The following is a 12,806-nucleotide window of genomic DNA, read 5'->3' on the forward strand; positions in this document are numbered from 1 at the left end:
TGCTTCAGGTTAAGAACAGTTTCAGGTTAAGAAGAGACCTCCAGAACGAATTAAGTACTTAACCCGAGGTACCACTGTACGTCCACAGTGAAGGCCTCTGTTTTTAAGCATAGATGAAGTCTAAGAAGGGTGTTGGCTATCACATAATCCTTCATTTCCCTTTTCTCCACAGGTCAAAGGTATTATTAGATAAGGTGCCCGATGACTGTAGCTTGACTAACTCTACTGCCATTTCAACATCCCCTTATTAAGGCATCCTTCTATTTCCTTGCACATCTTCTTCAGCGAAATTGTCCCAACTTGAGCATCCCGTAAACTAAGCCTTGATATTTAATAAATACTTGCTGCAATTTTCACTTTATATGTGAAATGGCTTGTTTGAATATCTCAAATGCGGAGATATATAATATTAGCATACTGTATCTGAACGAGCCACTTTTCTCTGCACCTAAAATTGTCCAGAGTAATGGTAAAAAGTAATTCTGAAGGTTATATTAAGTATAATGGGATGCAATCAGAGCACAACCACAAATCTTCTGAAGTTGTTATAAACTGTGGTGCAAAGCACTTCCTCGCCAACAGTTTGCTGAGCATTTCAATGAGGCTCAAGAGCCCAAGCTATCTATTTCAATTCCATTCCATACCCGACAAATCTTATCACGCTGCAATACACACTACCAAAATTCAGATCTGAAAAAAGGAAAGAATCTGGCACTTAAAAATCTAGGTGCTCCCCAGATACCTGCACCAATAAAAATCCAATTGTAAAATAAATACACAGCTATTCCTATTTACCTTCCTCCTTTCTCCTTGTCTCTTGTAAACAAAAGCCCTCTGTCCCTATTTTGCCATTGGGGGAGTTGTCAGGGATGCCTTTTGAACATTTTGTTAGTGTGTTCACATGCACACTAGAATTATTCTGGGGTCTGGTCCCTTCCTCAGGCCTGTAAAAATAAATAAATCTTTTCACAAGAAGAAGCTGCTCAAGAGAGCCAGCCTCCATCTCCTCAGGTTGCACATGTTAACAGCAAAGAGTACAGTACTTTGCTGTGGATTTAGCCCACACATATTGCCCAAGGAATATTATAGGTCTCCTTGAGGCTGCTCTTAGTAGCAGGCAGTTCAGACTTCCGCATGGGTCCCCAGGGGGTGGGGCCAAGAGCGTGGTGGCCAATGCTGGGGTGAAGCCAGTTGACCACGACAGCTGGCTGCATAGAAGCAGCTGTTCATGCCTAGTCCGGTGCAGTCGAGATGTCTACTCCACACCAATGCATGAGTGTTCACATGTAGGAGCATAGCCAGCAGTGCATCCCTGCTTTGTGATAACTGTACGGCACATCCTTCATGCCACTCCCACTTGTTGCTCCCACTTCTTCCCAGCTCCAGTGGTGACTAATGGAAGCACAGGGTGATGTAAGCTTGTCCTCTCCACAGCCTTTAGGTGTCAATGCTGCTGCAATGGTTGCTAAGAGTCATGGGGATATGTCCCCCCTTTGGAGTTGGGCCATGTAACAAATGGTGAGGTAGAAACCGATTTGTTTGCCTCTACAGAACAAGATGGGACGCAGGTGGGGCTGTGGGTTAAACCACAGAGCCTAGGACTTGCCGATCAAAAGGTTAGCGGTTTGAATCCCTGTGACAGGGTGAGCTCCCGCTGCTCCTGCCCACCTAGCAGTTTGAAAGCACGTCAAAGTGCAAGTAGATAAATAGGCACTGCTCCGGCGGGAAGGTAAACGCCATTTCCGTGCGCTGCTCTGGTTCGTTAGAAGCGGCTTTGTCATGCTGTCCACATGACCCAGAAGCTGTACGCCGGCTCCCTCGGCCAATAAAGTGAGATGAGCACCGCAATCCCAGAGTCGGTCATGACTGGACCTAATGATCAGGGGTCCCTTTACCTTACAGAACAAGATTATAATCAGTGTCGTTTTTATATAAGAAGAGGTGCTGGAACTCACCATGAACACCTCCCTCGGTCTCACAGAATGGCAATGACGCTCACCTGAGAGGTGCCGGAACTGAGTTCCAGAGAGTTCCATCTGAAAAAAAAAGCCCAGATTATAATTATTACTGCAATACTCTTTAATTATGTTACTGGAGCTAGAACTCTTTCCCCCTGCTGACACGAGAGTTGCCCTTCAATTGATCCAGTTCCAAAAGCAAGAAGATAGAACCAAAACAACGGCCCATTCTTCCTGAGAAAGAACACTTAATTTAACCCACCCTTACATCCAGTCTCCTGCCTGCTGGATGGCTGTGATAAATGTTTTTGCACAATATACACATTTGCTCAAATACGAAGAGTAACAAGGAAGCGATAAGGGGGTTTAAGATTAATGAAGTGTAATATAACCACTGCAAATTTAACTTGAACGCCAGAAGTGGAAAAATCCTGTTTTTAAGGCATATTACCCACTAGACTAGTTTGTCAAAGGAGGAAGGTTACAGAGGTGCCAACCACAATGTTCTCAGGATGACAAAATAAGACACTTAAGAGATTAGAAGAAATGATAAGCTTGTAATAACAGAACAGTCTGGATAGCCCAGGCAGTCTCTTCCAGACAGAAGATCTCTGACGGTGTGACATAAACTAAATATAGGCACACGGAGCCAAACTCTTTAGGAAGACAAAAGTGAGGGTGCTTGCAACCGAGATGGATTCAAGTCAATGGGAGTTCAGTCACCGACTTGAACAGGGAATGGATTACTTGACATAATAAATAGTTCCTTGGGTTTCTGTTCCAAAGAAAAATGTAGCAGAACACAAATCTCCTTGTGACAAATGAAATATAAATACCAGGGCCTTAAGAGAATTGGCAAATAATACAGGGTCCGTACTAGGATACCCTCCAACATTCCTCAGATGAAAAGAGGGACATTTCTCACTTCTCTATAAGTGACCCTCCTTGGCTCCCATTTTTTGTACCTCCCCAGAGTATTTCTTTTCAGAAGAAGGGGTGGGCCACCAGTACTACACTAATGGAACACAACACACACACCACCATCCTGAGAAAACCCCTTAATTCCATTTTTTTAATTCAAAAAATCAAAACTCAATGCACTCCACTCCGCTCCCCCTTTCTTCCCACTCAGGGTGTGCGTGCCTCAGAGCTGGCACATTGTGCGACTCTGGGCCGCAACAGTAGCAACCTCTCTTCCTCCTTGCCCACTCTCTAGCAGCTGCTACAAGCTGCCCAACGGAGGATGCTGGCAGCAGCGGCCATGGAGAAGCAACAGAATGCTCCCTTACAACTGCCACTGCACAGGAGAAACATCAGCTCACCCTCCTCTCCAAGTTTAGCAGAGGCACTAGTGGGGGAAATAGGGACATTCCAGGATCAAATCAGAAGCAGAGAAGACAAGTGTGGCAGGTTGTGTGGCAAAACTTTACCAGAAAAAAATAACAAATGCAGACAACTGCTGGAGATGTGGAAGTAAAAATGCGAACTTAGTACATATGATGATTAACTGCCCAATGATAACATCATTTCGGTGTGAGGTGAGGATATATATAGCAAGAGTAATAAAAAGAAATTGTTATTTAGGGGATTTGAATTTAATTCTAAATTATATACTGGAAACGTGGGACATTACAAGGGGTCAAAAAAATGGATGTATCGTGCCATATTAGAAGCAAAAAAACTTGTCTTAATGAATTGGAAGATCCCATTGAGCACATGGATTGACAATATGGACAGACTAGTTACCTATGAATGAACTGCATATCGATGCAAATTAAGAATGGATAAATATGAAGAAATCTGGAAGGAATACTTAAGCGATAAGGCGGACAGTGGTGGGAAGTAGGGGGAGGAGAGGTGGGGAAATATTGTTAAAAAGGTGTAAGTATAGGTATATCAGTACTCAAATCTGAAGTGTTAAATTGTGTTATTAGTGTTATTGTGGTTTTTGTTGTATATGGTTTTGTTGTTGTTGTTTTATTGAAAAAATGATTAATTTTTTTTTTTTTAAAAAAAGGAAGATTCAAGGGCAATCAATTTTATTTTTGGGGAATGATTCATGTTATTATGTACAGAAGCTGCATTGTTTTACATTTTCTGGATGTCTCATGATCATGTTATAAAGTACAGTGGTGTCTCGCAAGACGAAAAGAATCCGTTCTGTGATTCTCTTCGTCTAGCGTTTTTTTCCGTCTTGCGAAGCAAGCCCATTGAAGGATTAGCGGATTAGCACTATTAGCGGCTTTTAGAGGCTTTTAGCGGCTTATCTGCTGATCGGATCAGCTGATAAGTGGCTTAGTGCTATTAGCGCTATTAGCGGCTTATCTGCTGATCGGATCAGCTAATAAGCGGCTTAGCGGCTTAGAAAAAGGGGGGGAAGGGGAAAAAAAACCAGCAGGAACTCGCAAGACATTGTCGTCTTGCGAAGCAAGCCCATAGAAAATTCGTTTTGCGAAGCACCTCCAAAACGGAAAACTCTTTCGTCTAGTGAGTTTTCCGTCTTGCGAGGCACCACTGTAGTCGTGTTCTGTGTTATAAATCAAGCACGACTAGGAGTTGCTTCTCTTTGTTTTCCAATACATTTCTTATCAATTAAAAAATCGGTGCAGTGTGAGCAAATTTTTATTCTGAAAGTGTGGCCCAGAGAAAAAAGTTTGAGAACCACTGTTCTAAACTATTGTGAGAACCTTAAATTTAACGCATTTTATTGCTCTCTGTGATGTTCTTGGATATTTATATTGTTGTAAGTTGCCCTTGTACTGGAGAAATTGTGGAAGAGAAATTTAAAAATATATAAATAAAATCTACCTTGGAAAAACGTGTGGCAGTGACTATGCCAGCATATTAGAAAATATGAAACTGCACAGGAGGGTTTTGCTGCTGCATTGTGCCAATAACTCACCTGTCAGCAGCCATTCCACCTGGTTGCAGCAGAGGGAGATGTGAGATAGAGGGAACTGAGATTAACAGCCACTAGCCCAGTGTTTCCCAACCTTTTTTGGGCAAAGGCACACTTGTTTCATGAAAAAAATCTCGAGGCACACCACCATGCCAGATGAGGAAAGGTCACTTTTTACTTATGTAAAAAAAAATAAAAAAATAGTAACAGCATAGAAGGTAATGGTTAGGCTAGCATCCCTCTTCCAAATATGCTAGGTTTTTATTTGCAGGGACTGTTCTACATGGGAAAGCATTCAGCACTGTCATTCTCCCATCTGCCATCTGAATTGGTACTATTCTGGGTCAACTTACTCTGCTGCATGTGTAGATGAAAATGGCACCAAGTGTGGGGGAGGGGGCAGAACAGGTTTCAGGTACAGGATATTAAGCATACACGTACTTCAGATTGAACTGGTTGCTTGCTTTGCAAGTTTTCATTTCCCATATGACTGCCTTGGCAAGCGCAATACCTACCAGGCTCAACGCCGGTCTCGCGCTGCCGCTTCCCGCGCTCTCAAGGACCCGGGAGGAGGAAGGCGTGAAGGGAATCCCGAAGGCGCGAAAACCTCGCGCATGCGCAGGCCTTCCGCCTGCGACAGCCCAGTAGGCCGGCCGAAGCGAGCGGCGATGGGATGTGGGAGGGAGCTCGCTCGACGCCCCGCGTGTGCCTATGTGGGGCACGTTACAGCCCCGTGACGTCAGCGCCACGCAGGCAGCCAGGCAGGCAGACGGCGAGAGCCCCGCGCTGGGCGGCCTCTCCTCGCCATCGCCGCCCCGCCTCTCGCCGCCCGCCTCCCTCCCACGGCACACCAGGCAACGTCTCGCGGCACACTAGTGTGCCGCGGAACACCGGTTGGGAAACACTGCACTAGCCCATTCTCCATCTGCAGAGAGAGGGCTGGGTAATCCTTGAATGGTGCTTTGTAAATAATAATAATAATATAACAACAACAACAACAACAAAAATGTTAAATATGTTGGCACTTATGCAGAGATCTACAGCTTACTGGCAATTATCATTTTTGCCGCACAGAAATGCATACACAGAGAGAATACTTTTTAAATGGAGGCAGTTCACACATATGGCTAAGAGTTATTCAGTGTTAATTGATCAAGCGAGGAGAGATCTCTCATCTCATATTGTAGAGGAGATGACAGTAGGTGCTAAAAATAAATGCTTCCTGCGATAGCAAAGCCACATATCTGGTCATTGCGTGACACCTCACTCAATGAATGCGCATGTGTGAACCAGCCCACCAAAAATACATTCTTTTTTTTTACAATTTATTTATTTGTTTTCACATATTACATTACAATACAGATGTACCAAAGCAAACACCATTTCTTCCCCATCCCCCATACATTTACATTTATATTTCCTCAATCCATCATATTGTAGTTTTCGAATTGAATCAAAAACTACATTCTTAAGCTCACCAACATAGTTAAAGGTTTTGGTTCCGGTCCTGATCTATGAAAGCAGCGTTATCAGCAGGGCTTTTTTCAGTTGGGACTCACAGGAACTCAGTTCCAGCATCTCTCAGGTGGGCGCCATTGCCATTATAAGAGAATGAGGGAGGCGTTCACGGTGAGTTCCATCACCACGTTTTCTAGAAAATTAGCAGATTATCAGCATTATTGCGTAGCAAAGGTCTTCTAGGACTCTAGCACCTCAGATGACTTTGAGGGGATCATTTCTTTCAATGCTCCTTCGTGAGAGGGAAAAAACTCTTCAGGAAGAAAACTAGCTCAGACACCTATTTCCTGATATCTGGTTTTCTATGTATGTTTTCAGAGAGAGAATTCTACCATGCCATCCCCACCTCTTAGTCTGAAATGGTAGAGTCCAGAACCAATGTTAACATATGACCAGCTGCTTGTGTACATGTTGAAATTGTCACATTTACTTTACATAAAATAAGTGTATTCTTATTTGTATTACTATTCATTTTTACATGAACGTGTTGTTGTTCATGGAGTGGAATGAACGTTTGACAGAGTACTTCCTCCTCCCCACACCTTCTAATTTAGAATACATGTAAAACATTTTAATTGTCCTCCCCCCCCCCATCTCCAGCTGCACCTCTGGCTGCTCTGTGACCAGCTAAACATTTTTGTCTTTCAGGTCAGCACTCACAGCTATAGATGAATGCCACTAAAGTTTAGCTTGCGCTTAAGGGAGAACAATGCGTGGCTAGGCAGGTGATCTTTTGATTTCGCTTCTAGAGCGAGATCAGTGCTGATGACAGAACAGATGGTCATCTTTGTTGCAGGGCAGGGGGGAAGAAAATTAAAATAACCAGATAGAATTGGGCAGATGTTTGCTTACATCCGTGCATAAGTAGAACTAATCCTTATTGGTTAACTCTGCAATCTGGACTCTTGGGCGCAAGGGAAAGGTGATATAGTATACACAAGTAATATACGCAGTGAGCAAGCCAAACCCATTTAAGATGGAACCTTTGAATATCTATTCCAAAACAGAATATACAGAATATGGTGGGCTTATTCTAAACAGTATGGTCAGCATAACGTTTCTTGAAGCAAGAAGAGCCGTTCTGCATTCTTGCAGTTTCTCTTTGTTCTGAGATTGTTTTATCTGTTTTGCTTTTCCTTGCCAGAGATTGCAGCACACGTGTGATGTATGCAAGTTTCTTCTGTTTTATAGTTTTCAGGTTTTTTTGATCAGCATTTCACATTGATCAGCCAGCTAGGTGGATGGCTCTTTCCCCATCCATCTCAGAGTTCCCTACAGCTTTTTCTGTGCATGATGGAATCTGCTACAAATTCTTTGTGATGTTCTCTCTCTAGGTTTAAAAAAAATCCAGATGTGTTCTTTCTATGAGTTTTCAACAGCTGCATCACTCCTGCTGCATTCAAAAAAAGCTGGAACACTGAACCAGACAATGGTCCATAAGGTCAGAAGGAAGACTCATATTTGGGGCAAGTTTGAGTCTGTTATCACTTCACTACTTAGGCTGTTGCAGTAGAAGAGGGAGAGGACACATCATCCTGGCATTGACACATCACAGTGACTTTAAAGCTCTCTGAGATTCCTTGGAAGCCTATCATTGGTTCCTCAATGAGAAGATCAGTGATGCCAGGAAGCTTCCCGAAAAGACAGCTTGCTCTTCATTACTTGATGTCCTCATAGCCCAGAGAAGAGAGTGCAATTGCTCTTAGGCTGTAATCCTGTCAGTGGGAGTTGGTTCTACTGAATTTACTTCTGTTCTGATTCAACATAATCATGATCACACTGTTAGTTGTTGTGGGTGGTGATGATGATCCAATAGACTTGACCAACGAACTGGCTAGGAACTTTAGCACAGACTCCAGACTTCTCAGATATCTTATGCAGGTAAATGTGGAGAGGATTCCCAGAAGGTAGACAGTTTGAAATCCCCCAGCTTGATAAAATGCTGCTGATCTTGTGACAGTTGCCAACAATTAGCAACCATTTTGTAGCTGCATATTGATTCTGCTCACAATATGTAGAACTCTGATCACCTGACCATACTTCCTGATCCAAGTGATTTGTTTTAACCCCCCCCCCTTGACTAGTGGCTCATTGAGGTCATGTGTTAGCATAAAACAGCCTCAATCTACTGAGAAATCATTCAAATGCTTTGGGAGTCATAGTGAATAATCCCTTACTCTTGAATGATGCAGCAATCACATTTATGGTTTGCAGACCCCGCAAGTGTCTCTATTTTCCAGGGACAGTCCTGGATTTACAGAAGCCGTCCTTGTTTCTGATTTGATCCTGGAATATCTCCCTTTTCCTTAGGACACCCCTATTTTCATCAGAGAACTGTTGGAGGGTATGGAGTTATGTGATCCCGAAGCCAAGGAAACAAGTAACTATACAACTTTTAGAAAACATCTGAAGGGAAGTTTTTTTAAAAAAATGTTTGATGTTTTATTATGTTTTATGTATGTTGGAAGCCACCCAGAGTGCCTGGAGCAACGCAGTCAGATGGGCGGGGTATAAATAATAAAACGATGATGATGGTGGTGGTGATGGAATAGGACATCCCTATTTTCATCAGAGAAATGTGGGAGGATATGGATTTGTAAGACTGTGTGGCCAATGCACTAAATTACCCATGAGGCAGAATTTGTTTTTGCCACAAGGTGGCAATAACGATTAAAATATAAAGGCATTACCTGAAATAGATTCTATTTGCTTGATTAAGTATGACCCAAACATTGTGACCAGTCATATAAAGAACAGTACCTATCCAGTTCTCTCTCTCTCTCATAGAATGACAAGTCAAGGACTATGGGGAATGATTTCCACTTTCGCATCCCCTGTAAGGGGTGCCTTTATCCTGTTTAGGACAAACACAATGATAAATTTACAATGCTGATCATGCTTTCATAAATATATGCTATTGAATTCCAAACCTGAACTGGGGAAAAAAATAATAAGGAGAGAAAGAAAAGAGCTGTATTGCAGTTGAGAATCAAATTGTCTGTTCATGTTCTCTTGTACCGTAGGTTCATATTCTCTTTATACATCTCCCCATTAATGCTTGCAAGCGAACTACAGTCATTAAGTAGCGTGTGACAACGATGTTTGTTGATTAGCTATCATGTAATAATAATTACTGTCACTTTCAAGCCAAAGACGGAGAGCAGATGAACGTTGCGGTGTTTTAATCTGGAAATGTTGATGGTGGCAGAAGACGACAGCAAATAACAATAAAAACTGGTGCAATGCATACACAGCGCCACTCAAAGCAGCTAGATGAAATGATACCCCATTCTCCTGTGTGAACACCAGCTCTCTGTCATACGCAGCTCTGCCGCACTAGTTGTTCATCTGCATTATTCATTATTATTGTCTGCAAAATTAAAAACGAAACCTTCCAGGACAAAACATCTATGCAACAAGAAGCTGAGGTGGGAGGCACGGCAACCTCTAAATTTTGTTTGAGTGCTACATGATCTCAGTAGAAGAAAAAGGGTGTGTGAAAAAATAGCCCTGGTATTAACGCGGGTCTATTTGAGTCTTTGTGCTGTGTAATCTGAAAACAACCAGTTGACAAGGAATAGCTAGAACTGAACATATATTACTATTCCATCCTTTTCATAGAGTAAGCCTAGGCTGAGGGCAGATCCATACCATACATTTAAAGGACACTTGGTGCAAATCTGAAGCAGATTACTTCCCCAAAAGAATTCTGGGAATGGTAGTTTGATACCTGGGAATTATGGGTTTGTGAGAGGAGGGAAAACTACCATTCCCAGAATTCTTTGGCAGAAGTATTCAGTGTCCTTTAAGTGTACGGTATAGTTCTGCCATCAGTTCAATTTCCCCAGTACCCTTTCCTTGTAATCATGCCTTGAAGTTTATATTTCTTGTATGCTGAGCAACCAAATCCTAATCCTAAAATTTATAGACTGCTGCATTTCCTGACTTTTTAGGGAAGAATGTCCTATCTATCTGCATACATTCCCAGCATTTATTTGACATACAGATATCTTGGACTTAGAAGGTTTTAATAATGTATTTGGATGGCATGCATATCTATGGTATGACAAGGTCAAAGTGCATAAAGCTTTCAAAAACCACATTGTTAGAAAAGCATTATATAATGTCTGGATCAGATATAAAGACTTGATGGAAAACAAAACTCCTAGATGGTTGTCGCCATTGGAGGCTAAAGCTGTGAAAAAACTCAATATGGAGGCCAAATGGCCAAAGTATTGGGAAATTTTGGAACAAGAGGGTGATAAATTGAAACTACAGAGTCAAGAGAAATTGAAGACCAAAGTACGAGATTGGCTCCATTATTATCAAATAATGGAGGTTTATAAACAAGACAGGAAAATTGGCTTCCAGGTGGAGAAATCAAAATTAGAAACAGAATTGTTAGAGCCCAATGCTAAGAATTTGTCTAGAATGTATAACTTGTTGCTGAAATGGAATACACAAGATGAAACAGTTAAGTCAGCTATGATTAAGTGGGCACAGGACATTGGTCATAACATTATGTTTGCTGACTGGGAACAGTTGTGGACCACTGGTATAAAATTTACGGCATGTAATGCCTTAAAGGAAAATATTATGAAAATGATCTATAGGTGGTACATGACCCCAGTCAAGCTAGCAAAAATCTACCATCTGCCCGATAACAAGTGCTGGAAATGCAAAGAAACTGAAGGTACTTTTTATCACCTTTGGTGGACGTGCCCGAAGATTAAGGCTTTCTGGGAAATGATATATAACGAAATGAAAAAGGTGCTTAAATGTACTTTCCCTAAGAAACCAGAGGCCTTTCTCTTGGGCATTGTCAGCCAATTGGTGCTAAAGAAAGATAGAATTTTTTTTATGTACGCCACCACAGCAGCAAGAGTACTTATTGCAAAGCATTGGAAGACTCAAGATCTACCCACTCTGGAAGAATGGCAAATGAAGGTGATAGACTATATGGGACTGGCTGAAATGACTGGCAGAATCCGTGACCAGGGGAAAGAGACGGCGGAAGAAGACTGGAAGAAATTTAAAACTTATCTTAAGAAATATTGTAAAATTAATGAAAGTTAAAATGTCGAGGTTTTAGGGGGGGAAAAGGGGGTTTACAGCTGTAAAAGATTAAGTAAAAGAAAAGAATAAGGGATAAATCAGATAAAATCAAGTGTTAGGATTTGCTGAAATAATTTTGGAAATTGGGATGTAGAAAGGGGAGGTTTGGGGAAGTCGACGAAGTAAGGTTTATGAAAAAAAGGATATGAAATTATACATGTTTGTTTGTTTGTTTGTTTATATGTTTGTATGTGTCTATAAAAAATGTTTTGTAAAACCAATAATTTTTTTATAAAAAATAAAAAATATTTGACATGCTTTTATACATCTTGATCTGGATAAAATTGTGAAACCAACACTGCACCTCTGCAGAGTGAATGTATCTCTGGTTGGATGTATCAGCCCTTAAGCTTTGATAGGTCTTTAATGTAATGGCATTCTGTAGTTATGAGGAAAATACTATATGCACCCTTGTAGTCCTAAACAGCACAGCCTTTGCAACAGATTAACCCATAGACAAAAATATCAGAAACTTCAAATGACTCCAAACTGTTTCCGGGCACGCTCAGATCAGTTGTTACAAAGGATGTTGCCTTCTCCTCCTCATCCTAATAAATAAACAGCCATCATCATGCTCTGCTTCTTGTGACAAGACGGTGTGCAAGGGAGCTGTAGCTAAATAATAAATAAAGTGACCTGCAGAGTGATGTTCTCCTAAGTTCAAATGTATTAAGTCATTTTCGTGTATATATTTTAGGTTGACATGCCATTAAAATAAAAAATTTAATACACACAAGCAACAAAAAGCAGCACATTTCATTTCACATTAAAAACATCTAGGCGGCTTGTCACTCCACCATTTCTGTCTCTGGAGATGGGTGGTGAAAAAGCATATAGAGAAGGAAGTCAAATAATGATAAAATCCTTGATGTTTGAACACAGGGATTGCCACACAAGCTGAGAGTTGTGGTTCATGTAATTTTGCAAGTGCTGTTTCAGAAAAATGAATTCACTATGTCCTGTGCTAATGCTTTCATTACCCAAAGCTTCCATTTTTAAATAAATAAATAAATGCTTAATACTTGAATTTGGCAGAGGGGAGACTACGGTCTCAAAGAGTGAATTTTTCTTTGTTTCAAGTATGCCAATAGATTGCAGGAGGAAGATAATCAAACCAGATCAAGTAATAAAATATAAATATTGGAGAAAATCTAACATTACATTCAATGAAAGTTTTGTGCAAAGATAAGGATACTCGGCATGATCCTGGGAATAGCTGTTTCTAGCCTTCCTCATCTGTTTTTCTCTACTGTCTTTACATATTGAAAATTTCTTCCAAATCACTGAATTCCTCTTTTGAAGGTTCACAGATTGAT

At 41.2% G+C, this 12,806-nt stretch overlaps 2 long non-coding RNA genes across 3 annotated transcripts in view; one reads left to right on the top strand and one right to left on the bottom strand.

Annotated features, from left to right (window-relative positions):
- Positions 1-8,786, top strand: part of LOC308587432 — a 39,231-nt gene extending 30,445 nt beyond the window's left edge. Inside the window, exons 2-3 of the long non-coding RNA XR_014008371.1 lie at positions 7,024-7,100; positions 8,686-8,786. This is a non-coding gene — a long non-coding RNA (uncharacterized lncRNA). The remainder of the gene's footprint in view (positions 1-7,023; positions 7,101-8,685) is intronic.
- Positions 1-12,806, bottom strand: part of LOC308587426 — a 153,381-nt gene that overhangs the window by 20,211 nt on the left and 120,364 nt on the right. The window contains exon 3 of one of the 2 annotated variants that reach the window (XR_014008362.1): positions 1,956-2,036. This is a non-coding gene — a long non-coding RNA (uncharacterized lncRNA). Of the gene's footprint in view, positions 1-1,388; positions 2,037-12,806 lie in introns of those variants that run through there. The other variant, XR_014008363.1, reaches the window with a different exon arrangement.

This window comes from Podarcis bocagei (genome assembly GCF_964188305.1).
Source record: "Podarcis bocagei genome assembly, chromosome: 5".
NCBI classification, from domain to species: domain Eukaryota; kingdom Metazoa; phylum Chordata; class Lepidosauria; order Squamata; family Lacertidae; genus Podarcis; species Podarcis bocagei.